Source organism: Dermacentor andersoni, chromosome 8, assembly GCF_023375885.2.
Source record: "Dermacentor andersoni chromosome 8, qqDerAnde1_hic_scaffold, whole genome shotgun sequence".
NCBI classification, from domain to species: domain Eukaryota; kingdom Metazoa; phylum Arthropoda; class Arachnida; order Ixodida; family Ixodidae; genus Dermacentor; species Dermacentor andersoni.
Window position 1 is genome coordinate 17,830,230 of NC_092821.1, and position 14,471 is coordinate 17,844,700.

Consider the following 14,471-nt stretch of genomic DNA (forward strand, 5'->3'; position numbering starts at 1 on the left):
GTTTGATTTAACTGCAGGTACGGCGGCTGCCTAGTTCCTGCGTCATTTTAGATTACCTTTATCGTTCATTTCTATCTTCGTTTTCTGTTTGGGCTCCCTGGGGCTAGACAATAGCAGTTATGGCTAGACGCGGCGATGAAAAAATAGGCGAGTCTAGAAGCGTTGCCAATTTTGGTTCCTTAAAGTCAACTTTGCCGTAATACACTGCGGTGAAGTATACCACGAATGCAAAGGGGCCACTGTGAGGGGACACAGCACGAGTTCCTTAATTATACACGTGCGTTCCATTTTCTGTCAGTACGAGCACGGAGACAACTAATAACCAGAACTTTGTTTCTAACAAGTTGTTACAATTTGTTGGGGTTCTTCAAGCGAGAAGCTGTTGCAAACAGCTTGAACGTCCTTGACAGCACAGCAGTCAGTGTAGAAGAAAATAAAGCATGTATATAATCATATATTATATATAGTGATATACTACACACTATATTAGATCGTGCTTAACAATGGTAATTGCACAGTTATAAAATAGTAAAGAGGGTGGACAGTGCAACTCTATGTCTCAACCGAAACTAACATGAACACAGTATATATATATGTGTATATATATATATATATATATATATATATATATATATATATATATATATATATATATATATATATATATATATATATATAAAGAGAGAGATAGAACAGCGCATTAGTAACTCCAGTTACGGATATCCATACATTTGTTCCCGCACACAGGCATCATGTAACGAACGATTGTAGACCAAAAATTATTTCGCGTTTCTTTCCGGATATAGGCATGAACATTAATAATGCCTTGGTTTTCATACTTATTTGGAAGTTACGGAACATTACAGGTTAGCGATTGCATTAGATAAATTCTTAGCCTTTTTGGCACGAGCCATCTATTCTGGCGGGCTAGTTGGTGCGAATCCATGAATACTTTGTTTAGCGCAAAAGAACAGACACAAGAAAGACGATAGGACAAGGCGCAGCACCTTGTCCTGTCGTCTTTCTTGTGTCTGTTGTTTTGCGCTAAACAAAGTATCCATCTATCCTGGCTGTAGTCCCGACAGTGGCTTTACAAGTGAAGAGAATTTGTTAGAGGAAAAAATATGAATGCAGTAAAGGAAGGCCATATACATCTGGCAGTTTGATAGCATTAAATTTGGTAAAAAGTGGTGATGTTGTGTGGAGGTATGGAACGTTGGCAATAATTTGACGTGCACGTTTCTGAAGAAAAAGCTTGTGTGTGTTAGTGTTCACAGTGGTGCCCCACACACGCATGCAGTAGTTAATGTGAGACGCAAATAGTGCCTGGTAAATTTGTAATTTCAACTTTTCTGGAAAGAAATAATGATGTTAAGGCCGTTGTGGCTGGACCATCCCAATGAAGTGGAAAGGAGCGCGTTCGCTTTAGGAATGACATTGCAAGCCTCCAGACCAGAGACGAAGAGGTTGGTATCATCTGCATATAGAATGGTTGTTGCCTCGCTTTCTGCGAGGGTTCATCGAGCAATAAGGTTCCCAAAGAGCTCCAGCCACACTGGAAGGTGTGAGGTGAAATTCGGCAACACTGATGCACGCGGCTGTTCCCCCACTCTCTATTCCCCCCAGCCGCACTTTGCCTCGCTGCACCGCTCATTCTTGGCCCAGCACCCGTCCGATATGGAGGTTCCCATTGTTGATCCCGCCAAGTACGAGATTCGTTCCGTAATTCACTTTTTGCACGCCAAAGTGACTCCACCCATGGATATTCATCATCAGTTGACAGAGGTGTATGGCGTCAAGTGCATGTCCATTCAACACGTCCGAAAGTGGTTCAGGGAGTTTAGTGCCAGTTGAAAGAAAGTCCACGATGATGAACGGAGTGGATGACCGTCAGTTTCGGTTATCAAGATGGCCCAATGCAAAGTGCTTCAGAAGAGGAGGATCAACATCTGTGAACTTGTTGCTCAGATTCCTGGGAGTTCTTACGGTACAGTAGAAAGAGCTTTGACTGAAAAATTGGAGTATCATAAGTGTTGTGCTCAATGGATGCCGCGGCTATTGACATCAGACTACAAGGAGAAACGCCTTGACTGTGCTGGCCAGTTTCTTCAAAATTGTCAAGAAGATAAGGAAGGATTGTTGGGCTCCATTTTTATGGGAAACGAATGAAACAAAAATCCTGATATGAAACAAAAATCCAAAGAGTGGCGTCACCCCGAGTCACCAGTCGCAAAGAAGTTCAAACTCCTGCTGGCAAAGTCATGGCCACTGTTTTTTGCGATCGTAAGGAAGTACTGCTGATCGATTTAATGGAACGTGGGACAACAATCAACTCTGCGAGTTATTGTGCAACACTATGAAAACTCAGGCAAGCTATCCAGAACCGCCGGCGAGGACGACTGGCAGCCACTGTAACACTGCTTCACGACAACGCCCGACCTGACGTCTCCCGTCAAACCCGGGAACGTTTGACAAACTTTGGCTCGACTGTCACGCCTCACCCACCGTACAGTCCGGACCTCGCGCCTAGTGATTATCACTTGTTCCCCAAGCTAAAGGAACATTTGAGTGGCCAACGCTTCCGAAGCGATGAAGAAGTCGAAGAGGTGAAACGCTTAATCAATGGGTCGGCGGCAGACTTCTACGACGCTGGGATACAGAAATTGGAGCACTGTATACAAAAATGCGTAGAAAAAGATGGCGATTATGTAAGTTTCATCTTTCCAATAATGTAAATTGCTATGAGAATAAACAGTGCTGTCTCTTTCTAAAATTGATGGGAACCTTATTTCTGGATCAACCCTCGTATGTCCATCCATCATGACGTCTACCTAACTTGACACTGTTCAATTACGTCACGTAGAACAGCACGCATTGGCCAATGCTCATCTTCCACGAAGCAGCAACATCATCCAAACTCACCATGATATAAAAGGAGTGAACAGTGCTACTACTGGCCTCTGCTTCATACTCATGATGGTCTCAGTTTAACATTTCAGTGTTGCAACTGCGCTTCTCCATTTTATGATTTTTTCGTGGCATTTCTCGCAATTATATGAAACACAGCAGCATATGACGACAAAACAGTAGGTGATCAGTAGCAAATGCTTATGCATCATTTAGATAAATCCCACAGGATATTCTGCATGTAATTTTGTCTTTTTCCACTTTCAGTATGCTTCACCGCTATGGTATGCTTGACTGCGTAACATTGCTATGTCCAGTGTCTCTGACCCTTTCCCACTGTTGGTATACTTCATCACAATGCTAAGTGCGTGGTTGAATGTGTAACACTACTGTATTGGGATGAAGCTAACTTATGGGTCTCACATTAGACAGTTTTAATTTGGCGTACGCTATATGCTATAGTATAGCGTATGCTAAGCAGCGCACATTGTTTTAGTTTAGTTGGCCTGTGAGATGTTCGGATCTCAGAGGCCATGTGCCGTCATTGCGGCTATCTCCCGACTGTAGCTATAGGTGGTGCTAACATGTCGAATGTTTCTTTCATTAGGCTTCGACTCGTTCGAAATGAGAAGCGGTCTCAAAAACACCACACGGTTATCCAGAATACTCTGTCGTCGAAGCAGCCTGAGACTAAGCGAAAGCCATTTACACAGTCATTTGCTAAGAACAAAGTGCATTTTACAAAAGCAACACCAAATTCAATTCGAAGTGGGCAGCCGCAAACACGCTAACGCTAAATCTGAGAAATAGAGTGCGTACACTATACGCGATAGGTCGTTTAGCGTTCTGCGCATGCGCAGTGATGACCCACTATTTTATAGCGTACACTAAACTAAAAGTGTCTATTATGCAGCATGTTTTAGATGCTTGCTAGTTTTAAAGTCCAAAAGCCGAGATACAACAGCGTCACACACTATCATGTGAGGAAAACGAACCGCTGCATGCAGCAAGTAGCATCAGCATAAGCACTAGATTACAGTCGAACAGCTCTACAATGAAGACCACAATGAATTTGCCTGTACAACAAAGAAACTTATGCGTCCCTGGCGGCTGATTTATGTTTATAAAACGAATGCCACACCAGCGCCGCCACTGCCCTGTGAAGATTTCACCAGGGTAGGCTGTGCGCTAGTGCTAACAGCAGCGTATTTGAAGAGCGTGCTGATATTACTAGTCCTGTTGCCCTGCTCCAGGATTCACTCAACTCGTATGCTACTTGTTGTAACGCATCAACGGCTGACGAATGCATGGAAAGGCCACGAATGTCAATGAAGGCGACCAAAAATTTTGACAGCAAGGGAGGCTTAGTGGCACTAGACAATCGAGGGCTTTGCCTTGCATGGCTCCTGCATTTGGTTGGAGAGCAAGCTGGGAACCTCAATGGAGCATAGGGTGGCTACAGTAGAACATGCTGTTAGGGATATTGTGCGGAGAAAAATTATCAGCCTATCTCGTTAAGTCTTTCTTGAATTCTTGTTAAAGATTTTCTTTTGTTGAAAGTGCTTAGCTATTGTGAACAGTGAGCTGCGCAACCTTTTGCACAACGTGACCTGCGTAACGAAGGATTTTGAAGGTGCGAGCACTTTGTTAAAAAGGCGTTTGACTACATAGATACATTCAGAGCAGCGCCTTCTATCCTTTAGCCCATGCAGAATTTGTAGGTCCTATGTTTGTAAGTCCTAGGTTCTGCTGATGTACTGCAGTGAAGCCTTTAATATGTGTCCCAATGTCCGATGCTGCGGAGTTCAATATATCCATTTAATGTCAGAACAAGTTTGATGTATGAAGTTTCATATACATGTAATTCTCTTGGTGATTCACCACCTGTTATTTAAGCAATAATTCCATTTATCATTGTTTCATATAACAAGGTTCAATTGTAATGAATTATTGCTATATGACATTCTTTCCATTACTATAACTAATACTCTCAAGCTTGGAACCTCCCAGCTTCCTCATACAGTTGGCCAATGTGACAGCACACCTGACGCAACAAGCCATGTCGTACACTTACTCTGTGCATATTCACAGCCCATGCAAGCTTGTGCTGAAAGCTTGTTGCTGCTTGCAGAGGTAAACATTTCACTTGACTGTTGTAATGATCTTGCTGACTATGTGATGGAATAAACAGTTACTCCACAATATAACAGTATCAGGCCATTTTGTAAACATTAGTTTGAAGTAAAACTGTGCCATGCATCGTCGAAAAAGGAAAACAACATTACAGGGATGAGCATAGTTATCGTGGGCTTGTCTCTATAGCTTTTATGTCTTGCTTTGTCCACATTATGCTGCACAGTTTTGGTTGAAGCGGTTATTGGCTGGCAGACGTCTTCCCATCATGTTACTACGAGTTTTGATGAAAGCAGTCTTGGCCAGCCTCTCTACCCCTGGTTCTCTGGCTTAGGTGGTGGTGCCTCCAGTGGTTCGGATTTGAATGGGTGCAAATTAATTTTCCCTCTCAGTGAAATCATACCAACTTTCCCAGGTTACCTGGCTTCTACAATTCCTCCTAAGTTGGACTTGTTCAACAGCTTTACCGAGTACTTTAAGTAGGCAGTGTATTCTATGTCGTAGGGCAAACAGAAAATTAGCATAAGCACTCTTGCTTTCAGGCTACCATAGACTTCGAGTTAATAGTGCAGTCCAGATCAACATGTCCTACCTTGATCCCTCCAGCCTATGTGCCAGCCTTCCCTATGAGCCACTACTTGTGCAGGTGGACATACCTTCTTTGTTCCATGCAAAACATTTTGTTAACTGTTTTCAGGAAAAAGTGGTTCAAGCATAAATGGCTAACACATGCTCTTCATACCAGGGTGCCATGGATAATGGAGAAGATAGGGAAGTACAGGCTAGCATCGCTGTCCAAGATCCATCCGGCAGCTTCTCTGTCACAGGTCCATGTGTCCTAACTGCTGGTCTTCAATGGGAGTTGACACTAGGAGGTAAACGCACCTCGTCTGTAAAAGAAGACTGTGCAAACATACCCAGGACTTTCTAGTTATGTCTGTGGTTTCAATGTTGTGATCAGAAGTCATGTATGAAGCGAACCCAGCTTAGAGTATTATAGCCAGAATACAATGGTTTAGTAACATTGAAGTTGTTCTGTCATTTTTTTAGCTTGGTCAGAATCACAAGAGAATTGAAGGCAGCAGAATTGTGCACCAATGGCGCAAGTAATTTTTGATAAATCCAATGCTTAAGGTGACCATGAGCTTATTCAACCTAAGTTTCATATACATGTAATTCTCTTGGTGATTCACCACCTGTTATTTAAGCAATAATTCCATTTATCATTGTTTCATATAACAAGGTTCAATTGTAATGAATTATTGCTATATGACATTCTTTCCATTACTATAACTAATACTCTCAAGCTTGGAACCTCCCAGCTTCCTCATACAGTTGGCCAATGTGACAGCACACCTGACGCAACAAGCCACGTCGTACACTTACTTAACATGTCACAAGATGTTAGTGGAAATGAAAAGACCGCCATTTATAGTGATAGAACCAAGCATGCTGTTTGTAGTTCAAGTAGGATTGATAGTTTTGAATTGGCACAGAAAGTTGCAAAAAACTGGCCATGAAAGCTTTTTACTTGAGATTTAGTCCATGAGGTCACTGTGTAAGTCACCTGTTATAAAGAGCAGCATACTTATTGCTTAATATTGCAGCCTTTATATTACATATATGTTCCTGCTTTATTGTATGCATATTAGGAAGTAAATAAAAAGTTCATACTAACAAGCGGCGCTGCCTTCAGGGCAACGAGTGGAAGGGCAGAGTGCTGATGTTCCTCACTGCATGGTGGCGAACGTGAGTGTTTTTGTATGAGCAGGAGTTTGCAGCTGAATACCCCGAGTACTGTGCCACAGATGGCTGGCAGCACTAGAGTAATAGCACTACTGGCATACTACTCAGGTTAGCTTGATTAAATAAAATGAAAAAGCTTTCACTTGTACATGATGAAAGCAGTTGGATGGGAAACCATAAAAGGATGTACCTATTATTGTAGAAATACTTCAACACTTCTGAAAACATGAACAGCAAGAGCATTGGCTCTACACAAAGATTACTTTCTTACAGCTATAAACACTATAAATTGGGAAGGGCCCATTTCCTCCCAGCACAATCCTCGCTAAGTAGACGGCAAGCAACGGCATGGCGCCTCTTAAAAACAGATACATATTCAAACCCAATGGCCTACCACTGCTACTACCCGGACCTTTACACGAATTGATGTAGATTCTGTCAAGAAAGGGCAGACCTACACCATATGGTTTAGGCTTATACTCAGATGCCCACGCAGAATAAAATACACAAGACCAGAAAGCAGTGGAAGACCGCGTAGCTCAGTTTTGCACCGGAAGACCAACTTAAGCGAATCCAGCAGGCCGAAGATGCCGCCATGGTCCAGGGGCTCGAGGCCATCATCTAGGTAGAGAGGCCTAGGTCTGAAATCTGCTGTCCTAAAATAGTTTATTCCTCCTCCTCCTTAGATCTAGGGCTGCACTTGTCTGCTTTCCACCAATGCCAGCGTATAAGTTCTATTATGCCCACCTATCACTGTTTCTGGCAGGTTCCCAGATAAAAAAAAATTATATCAAGAATTTTCCACAGCATTTTCCACGTTACATCTGTATGGTTGGATACACTGACCGGTAAGCTTTCCATTGCATTTTTAAAAAATGAGTTCCACAAAAACTGGTGTTCAGTCCATTTTACTAAATCTATAGGTCGCTGTTACCAATTATAGTTAGCAGGCACGAGTAAGTGTGGTTGGTATTCTGGCAAGGTCATATAAACAAGCTTGCAGAACTGTTTTAAATACACAACTGCTTTCTGATGTTTTACTGGCATTTCAATTTTCTTTCTTTTCTTTTTCAAGAACTAAACTTAGGATGAAGTTTTCATAGTACGATCATGCTTTTGGAGATTAATAATAGGTAAAATACTGTAAAGTACTGGTGTTTCCAGCAAACTTCCTCATTTTCAGCCACGGTGCTACCTTGAGGTTCGTGGCCCACATGATGACTAGTGTAGTGCATTTATTGTGTTAGTGCGAGTAGTGTAACCTGTTATGATATGACATGCTAGTCTTGAGTATTTTCTTACAATGTGCCAACACGCAACATGGGAATATTTACTGTGAGGCAATTCAATACAAAGCTCGTCCTGGTCCAGGACTCGAACCCGGGATCACCGCCTTTCCGGGGCAGCCACTCTAACATCTGAGCTAACCAGGCAGCTAGCAGATGGCAGGGCAAAGTCAAATTGCCTTTGCATCGAGTTGTCAACAAATTCGACTTCGCCCTGCCATCTGCTAGCTGCCTGGTTAGCCCAGATGGTAGAGTGGCTGCTTCAGAAAGGCGGTGGTCCCGCGTCCGAGTCACGAACCAGGTCGAATTTTCTTCAACTACGAGGCTTTTCTTTGGAGGAACCCGTATGGGTTTCCTTTGTAGCAGTTGCTATGATTGGGTGGATGTGTCATTTTTCCCTTAATGAATTACTTCTCTCCACCTTGCGGGTTTTTGCAGAACTATTACGTTAGTTCAGTATAGTACACTAACAGAAGACAGTGATGTGTATGAAAAAAAATAGTTTTATTTCAAATAATGCATACTAACTAGACGTGGTGTACTTATCCGCATGAACATGGAATATTAAAAGCTTAAACGGGCTGTGCTTTGATGTGGATAAAGTGGTAACTGTGATAGTGCGGTGTTCTTTTAAGCAGGATTATGATATAATTGTAGGGAATTGTCATAGCTGGAAAAGTTTGAAGTACCAATTAACATCTTACCTGCCAACTCTCCCAATGTGCCTGGGGGACTCCTGAATTCCAACCAATTCTCCAGTTGTACAAACACGGCCATAAATTTCCCAAATATCTGCCCCGACCCCAATGCAAAAAGGAGTATCATGCAGCACAGCCGTGTCATAATTGCCATTGTGCACTAGAAAGCTAGCTAGCTGAAGTGCCATTTAAATTCGAGACATTTGTGTGTAGGCCTAAGTAGCCAAATTCGTTTCAGATGGAGACATTCATTGAAGAGCATGTGTGTGAGACAAAGGTGTAATAGGTGTTGCATAACAGCCGGGTCTTTTAGGTCAGCTTTGCAGCACTTGATAGAATACACAAATGATGGTGAAGCATATCAAGAGTCGAAAGGGGCCACTGTAACGGAACCTAGCATGCGGTCCTTAAATATACACGCGCGCACGCGGAGTCTCCGGTCACAGTACAAACATTGAGACGGCTAATAGCTGTACTGGCAGCCATTCAGTCTCACATTTCTGTGAGCCAAAAAAAGAGTGATTTCATCATTTTATTGTCGGTGGCCCCCCTCCCCACCTTTGGTTGGCGAATTTTCTTTCGAGGTCCCAAAGAGAAGAATGCAGCCCAATATGTCCCCTGGCTTATTTATAGCATTAACAGAAGTTTAAATTTGCACAGATATGAAAGCATACTGACTGACAAGTTAGCATTTCTTTTTTCACTTGGTTTTACATCGTAGGTCGACACCCCTGAGAAGGCTTCCTTGCAAGCTCGTGCAGCAAGACTTGCTTCTAAGCAGCAAAAGCAAAGAAAGGAGATGAAAAGTCTGCAGCAGTCAAGGTGGCATTTTCAAAAAGAGAATGCTAAACTGAAATCCGTTCTGAAAAGACAAAACACACAATATATTTTATTCAGAGAGCAGGTTTTTGTGCTTGATATTCTTGGTGCTGCAAATCAGTTGTTTTTGCAACAACGAATGGGTAAGCAGACAAGAGAACAAACACCAACAGACTGCTTGCTTAAGCAGAGATATTTTGCTCTTACTTTAAACTTTACTCTGAACAGGCATACAGGTACACGAGGAAAGTGTTTGATGCATGTTTGCCACATCCTTGAACTTTAGGCAATTGGACAATAGCGGTAATAGAAAAGCAGGATTTTCCAAGGAGGGTGTAAGTGCGCTTAAGTTGCTCAAAGAATAGCAAGCGAGACCATCAAAATATGTGGAGCCTTGTAGTTGACAAGATGTCCATTAAACAGCAGGTAGTGTGGCAAGAGGGACATTTTGAAAGCTATATGGACATGAGCAAAGGAGCCACAGGTGACTGCTTGCCACAGGCAAAAGCTGCCTTTGTAAGAATGGCTGTATGCATGAGCCACCGTAATTGTTCACTGGAGTCTGATCACATGACCTAAACTCGCCACTCTGATGTGTCTGTGTCTGCTCAATGTTTTTCAAACCAAGCATAACAAGTACAGCCGCATACAGGTTGCACAGTGTATTGAACATTTTAAAGGAGAGTCATGCAAGTCATACAAGTCATGCAACTACGTCATACCTGCCTTGTTGAGTAGGTGCGTGGATCACGTCTAGGGCTCACTGTCATCTGGTAGAGAAAAACTGCAAAACTCAAGTATTAAACAGTACCGGGTGGCACAGTTCTTTCCTTCTTTCTAACCATGCTATGCATTTCATTCAGTGGAATTACACCAGAATGGGCTTTTGTGTGAAGTGCACATTATATATCTTTTTACAGGTTTGTCAAATGGACAGTGTACAGGAACATACACACAGATTACCACATATATCTGCTGGGCAAGGCAAACAGCTAAACATTGGCCTGACAGTGACTTGTTTTTGCCTTGAGAATAATTATGGGTGTGTTGACAAGTTTGGCCGGACTTGTCCTAGGAGCATTCTTAATTTTGATGATTAAAATGAATTTTTTGTGCCTCATAACCGAGAAAACTTACATAATAATAGTTTTATGAAAAACAATAATGTCTTCACAAAATAAAGTAGAAAAGAACGCAGGAGTGCCCAGTCAGTCACAAGTGCTTTTTGCAAATTTTGCTGAACCTGCATTTTGTTAGCCCCTAAAGAAAGAAGTGCTGTCGCTAGAGTTTTAAGAATATTAACTGATTACCACATGAAGAATAAAATAATCACAAAAAGGAAACATTGAAAAAGATTGACGAAAGTTCAGATTTTTGCTTCCACATGTACAAAGAAGATGCCTTAAAATTTTTCCAGCCTGTTGCCATAAGAGCCATCAAGTTTGAGGAAAATACATTTGCTCTTGTCGGAGGTGAAAATTCACAAGTGCTCCATGTTCAGCATGTTTGAATTAGTGGTATGTTAAATACCTTTTTTCAAAAAGAAAAGCTTTCCTTAATTTTACAAAATTACATGTATTGACATAATTACGCAATCTGGAAAAACATGTTCCTATATTTGTTTGCTAGTGCATTTACAAAGCAAGTAGTGTGACTGAATAAATGCCACCACTGCTGTGACATAGTGTTTGTAGGTGCTTGATGCAGGTTCTTTTCCTTTAAGACACCAGAACACTTCATGATGGCTCGAAGATCGCCTAAACAGAAAATTTATGATTGAGAGCTTTGGAACATTCCTGGGCAGGGGTCGCAAAACAGTGCATGGGTGCAGTGAGAGAAGAATGGTGGGGCATTGTCACGGGGTTTTAGAGGGCCTGCTCCTGATATCAAGCAATAAAGTGCATCTCTTGCATGTGGAGAGCATCCAAGAACAGTTTACTCTGTTGAATGCAGAGCTATCACTTTATGAATGAGAGAGAGTGTGCAGTGGAACTTGCGGCACCGAAGTGAAGTAAAAAGACACTAATGGAAATGAGATTTCATCCTCCCAGTGCCTGTTTAAAGACTTGGCCTTTCTCCACCAGAAGTTCATCTATTTGTTTGTGAAATAAATTTTTTTTCTTGCAGAGCTAAGATTCTTTTCGTTGTCCTGAACACTAGGGTGGTAAAATACACTTTTTGAAATCAAAATTAAAGATTGTCGCCATATGTGGCTGGCTTAAGTTATCTGAACACACCCTTATGCAAGACATAAATAAGTCACACAGATAGACATCTTTAATGCTGTGCTGCAACAGTAAAATAGTAGCCTCAGATGAGACTACACCTTTTAATTGTTAATATCCTCTGAATACAGGTGCACTTTTCAGCAGCAATCTGAAAAGTAACGGGAGACAGAGACCAGGACTATGTGCGCCAGCATTGAACAGGTGCAGCGGGGTAAAAAAACGTGTTTTTGGAATAAGGCTTCTGCCTTGATGCCATACACTAGGCCATGCCATAGGTTTGGGCAAGAAGTGGTGCCTCTGCCCATTTCCTCCCGCGTCGAGATCCAGCAGGCAGCATGACAATTGCGTAATACACTCGTCTTCTGGTTTCCCTGTCACTCTCGCAATGCGTACTGTCCTTCCCCAGACTTTAGAGTTAAGGAAAGTATCTCTCTCTGCGGAAGAGACACTGGCTCCCTGACTTTGGCCATGACTGGATTCGATGAATACTTGCCACAACCTATGAGTGACCCATGCCCAACTATCGCAAACAAGGCAAGGCTATTTACTATGTTTTTAGAAAGTGAACACTCTCTGTGCAAGTGCTACTTATTGCTCTCCAGAATAAATAATGTTGTAGCTGGCACCACTGGTTACCCAATTTGTCAAAACCCAACGTAGCTATGATTACCTGCAGTACGGGTTGCGGAGTACTAGGGAATGCGGGTGTGTGGCTAGATCAGGAGCTTGCCTTCAGCCCTCTGTTTCTTCAGCCCTGTTCAGAGATGGGTAACATTTTGTTTATTGACAGTGGCGTACAGATTCAACTTCGAATTTGTTCATTTCGTAGTACTCACTGCTTGCCCTTCCTTCGTTTGTGTGCGAGTGGATGCATGTGCATGTTTTCCCTTCCTCTCTTCTTTTGATCTCTTGGTATATAAACATGCCAACTACTTGGCTATTGCCAACAACTTGGCAATAGCATGCCAAGTCTGCTCAGCTAACTTCTCCACCTACCATTACAATTTCTTGCGAGTGCAGACATATACTGACATACTGGTTGATGTGTATGGTTTGCTTGTGATAAATTTTTTAAATTTTCACCTTTGTAATAGTCAGTAAGGCTCTGGAACAAGCTGCCCAATACAATGGTAGAGGATTTTAATGAAGCTGTAAGGGCTCTTGATTATGCCAAAATGTGGTATGTTGCAAAACAGTGTGTTGTATATTTTATTACCTTTTCTTTTTGCTGAATTTTTTGTCGCATTTCACTCATTAGTAATAATATTGGAATAGCCTGTTACAACACTTATACATATTAAGCCTCTTGTTTTCTTCCATTCTTTTGTTTTCAATACTATGTTATTTGCTTCACATTAGTTAAAGTGCACGTATGGGCAATTTCAGGAAAATAAACATGGAATTAAATACATTCTCAGAACATGCAAGTTTTGTGCACAGTGGGTGAGCTGTGGAGTGTGAATAGTGCAACGTGCAGTGCATGTTAAGAGAAAATTGCCCTAGGCTAGTGGTATGGCATAAAGCAGCACCAAGATTCTTAGGAATTCAACGCACTGGAACCAAAATGCAAAATATACCTTTTCGTTCACTATTGTACCTAGTGCGCAATGAGAGACTATAATTAAAATGTACAGAGGAAATTTTTCACCTGATCACAGGACAGAAAACCAGTGATTCCCTTATTTCACAGAAAAAAAAACATGATTTTCATCTCTTTATATAAAAAGTGGGGACAATCAAAACAATCCATGGCACATAATGCAAGATAGCTCCATCTCTTCTTCAATCATTTCAAAATTAAATTAGGGGATTTGAAATCCTGCAAATGCCCAGTGGAATGCTATAATGGGTGATTACGGATTAATTTTGCCCATCTGAGGTTAACATGCACCCAAAGCATGTTATTCAAGCATCTTTGCATTCCATCCCCTGCAGCTACCATGGCCATAATCGAAGCTGCAACCTCTTAGCCAGCAGGAACATTGGACATCCTCTGAGCCACTAGAACGGGTCCCGAAATGTATACCTTGACCTATGCCCATGAGCAAGAAGTATATGGACCAGGGATCGTGCAATAAACTCAATTTTCTCATTCGCCTGTAAATTGAACTTGAAATTTGAGAAGCTAATCCCACAGGTGAAAAATTTTTTTGGTACTAATATATCTATACACGTAGGTAAATACAAGGTTGCTAGAGACTGATACTAAGCTGGCAGAAAAATGTGTGTTGGAACTATTAAGCACATTCTAACATGTCTTGTTTCGCTCTCAGGCAATGCATGATGAGCATGTTGAAAATGCAATTAAGCATTTACATCTGAAGCTTCAAATCACCAGAAATCATCTGAGTTAGAGATATGAAACACATGGGAAAAAAAGAAACAAATTCTGCCCTACAATTCAGCCCACTGCAAATTGCTTCATGAAAAGATTGTGCAGTTGTGCCATAGCAACAATCTCGCCAAGTGGCATTAACAAATGGTTCAAACTAGGGGTGGAGGAGACTGAATGCCCGGTCACTTCCGGAAAGGCGCAGTATATATATTTTTTATTTCTGTTTTGAAGATTCATGCAAAGGCTTAAAATGTTGAAGATTCCAGTTTTACGGGAAATGATGAGACATGATAGCCTCTTCATTGCATAGCAGTCAACA

The 14,471-nt window shown here is 41.8% G+C and overlaps 2 long non-coding RNA genes across 4 annotated transcripts in view; one reads left to right on the forward strand and one right to left on the reverse strand.

Annotated features, from left to right (window-relative positions):
- LOC140219770 (uncharacterized) overlaps positions 1-6,069 on the forward strand; it is a 43,034-nt gene extending 36,965 nt beyond the window's left edge. Inside the window, exons 1-2 of one of the 3 annotated variants that reach the window (XR_011895947.1) lie at positions 3,691-5,686; positions 5,786-6,069. This is a non-coding gene — a long non-coding RNA (uncharacterized lncRNA). Of the gene's footprint in view, positions 1-3,690; positions 5,687-5,785 lie in introns of those variants that run through there. The other 2 variants (XR_011895948.1, XR_011895949.1) reach the window with 2 other exon arrangements.
- Positions 6,070-9,566: 3,497 nt separating this feature from the next.
- On the reverse strand, positions 9,567-12,978 carry LOC126526636 (uncharacterized). Its single transcript, XR_008611503.2, has 3 exons — positions 12,488-12,978; positions 10,312-10,373; positions 9,567-9,632 (listed from the first exon to the last, which is right to left on the reverse strand). It is a non-coding gene; the product is annotated as an uncharacterized lncRNA (long non-coding RNA).
- Positions 12,979-14,471: the final 1,493 nt, after the last annotated feature.